Here is a 2,375-nt window from a genome sequence, read left to right on the forward strand (position 1 = left end):
TTTGAGTCAGGGTCTCACCAGGTGTGGTCTTGAACTCCCTTTGTAGTCCAGGCTGACCTCGAACTCATGGTAGTCTTCCTGCCTCAGCCTCCTGAGTGCTGGAATTACAGGCATGCACCACCACACCCAGCACTTCTTTCTGCTTCTACAATGCTGGAAAGAGTGGTAGACCCTCTAGAATTTAGCATCTTTATTTTTCTATACTATAAAATAAATCTAAATAGATTAACTCAATATATTTTATTTTTATTTTGTAATACATATTTATGTAGACAATTTAGGAAATACAGATAGGTATACAAAGGAATACAGATAGGTGTACAAAGGAAATAAAACCCAAAGATAAATCTTACAATCTGGAGCTACTGTTAATATTTTAATATTTTGTAGGGCTGGGGATATAGCTCAGTGGTGTCTGGCAAGCACAAGATCCTGAGTTCAATCCCTGGTACCGAAAAAATTTTAAAAAATTTTAATATTTATTTATTTATTTGTTTTTTCAGATGAGGTCTTCTCACTTTGTAGTGTAGGCTGGCCTTGAACTCATGGTGATCCTCCTGCCTCAGCCTCCCAAGTGATGGAATTACAGGTGTGTACCACCACACCTGACTAATATTTTAATATTTAGTATATGTGCTGCCAAAGTGAGCACATATTTTGATAATTAGATCTTTATTTTCCATCTCTATTTTTACATGTATGTTTAGCTCTTTCTTTTTACAAAAATAGGAACATCCTGAATATGAGAGTTCTTTCTCTTTTTCTTTTCTTTTTTTTTTGGTTTTTGAGACAGGGTCTCACTATGTAATTGACACTGACCTGGAACCCTGGAACTCACTATGTAACCCAGGCTGGTCTCAACTCACAGCAATCCTCCTGCCTCAGCCTCCCTAGTGCTGGGATTACAGGCCTATGCCACCACGCCTGGCTTAGAGAGTTCTGAAAGTTGTTTACATGCAGTAGAGCAATCCGAATGTGCCCACACTGTGTATGTCTCCACGTGTGGACCTGTGATCTCGTGCCTCCCCTTTGCTTGCTCTAGGGGTGTTGGATGTGATAGCCATTAGCTAATTACATTTGAGAACATTTCTTAGCCAACTGTTTCTTTTAGTTTGACAGCAGGGAAGTATATGTTGAAAGGACATATGTGATCCACTTTATGGCTCGAAGATAAGTTAGTGAGCACCTTTCAAGGTTGCTGTCACGGAAGTATGGGCTGTCCTTGGTTTACTGTGTGGCTTTGGTTAAGTCCCTTGCTATATCTGTTGCAGACTCTGAAGGGATCAAGGGTCCCTGGTAAGGCAGGGAGGTGTCCCTCAGTGGTAGAGCACTTGCCTAGTATTCAGCCACCAGTATCTAAAGGAGAAAAGTAAAAAAGAGGTGATGATGACCCCCTTCCTTTCATCAGCACTCTAGGGTGTGAGCAGGACATGATGTCTGTGTGTGGCTGGTTGTGGAAACACCATCAGCCACATGTTAAGAAAAGAGTCTGCTCTTGCTCTCAAGTTGGTCCGTGTGGAGTAGGGATCTGTGTGATGTTTGCATCTATCTGTTTATGAGAGCTCTAGGATTATTGTCCCCTTAAAGATTCTGAAACTTGAAAAAATTGTTTTAAATTTTAAATTTGATTTTTATTTATTTATTTGAGTAGTCCAAAGGTGACATTAAGGATCCTACACAAAAATCAACCCATAGGCTTCTCCAGAGAAAACAGGAGTGCTGGGTCTCTCTGCAGGACAGTTCACTGGAAGAGCTCCTGTTCTTGGAGGAAGGGGCTGGAGTAGCTTTTACTTTACATCTTTTTTTCTTTTCTTTCTTTTTGGTACTGGGAATTGAACTTAGGCGCTTGCACTTGTCAGGCAGGCACTGTGCCACTGAGCTACGTCCCTGGCCCTTTTTTCTTCTTTCTTTTCTTTTTTTTAAGACTGGCTCATGTTATGTAGTTCAGACTAGCTTTGAGCTCCCTTTGTAGCCCAAGCTGATGATCTTCCTACCTCAGCCTCTTGAGTGCTGGAATCACAGGTGTGTGCTACCACACCTGACAACTTTACATCTTCTTGCTGGCACTAGAATTTTATACAGGCGGGTTTATATCTCATTTTTACAAAATTAATACACACCCAGTAAGTCTGTTTTTATTTCAGAAACAAACATTGAAAGCCCTAAAATAAAACCTTAAATTGCCTAGAAGCGTGTCCGTGTAGCAGAGGTCATAGTGTTGGAAGGAATATGCCATCATGCTGGGTGTGCATGATGGTGGCACCTCTGACTGGGGCTGCCCTGAATCTGGAGAGCAAGGCTTTGATGAGGAGGGTGTCTCTGTGCAGTAGCTTCCTGTTCTTTTTTTTTTTTTTTTTTTTTTTTTTTTTTTTTTT

General features: G+C 40.8%; 1 protein-coding gene across 4 annotated transcripts in view; it reads left to right on the forward strand.

Annotated features, from left to right (window-relative positions):
• Positions 1-565: 565 nt before the first annotated feature.
• The window catches only part of Znf592 (zinc finger protein 592), a 46,396-nt gene continuing 44,586 nt past the window's right edge, over positions 566-2,375 (forward strand). For all 4 annotated transcript variants that reach the window (XM_010621120.3, XM_010621122.3, XM_010621118.3 and 1 more), the window contains exon 1: positions 566-589. The gene's annotated coding sequence lies outside the window, so the exon portion shown is untranslated. The remainder of the gene's footprint in view (positions 590-2,375) is intronic.

The sequence above is a fragment of the Fukomys damarensis genome, unplaced genomic scaffold (assembly GCF_012274545.1).
Source record: "Fukomys damarensis isolate Sample0158 unplaced genomic scaffold, DMR_v1.0_HiC HiC_scaffold_7, whole genome shotgun sequence".
Lineage (NCBI taxonomy): Eukaryota > Metazoa > Chordata > Mammalia > Rodentia > Bathyergidae > Fukomys > Fukomys damarensis.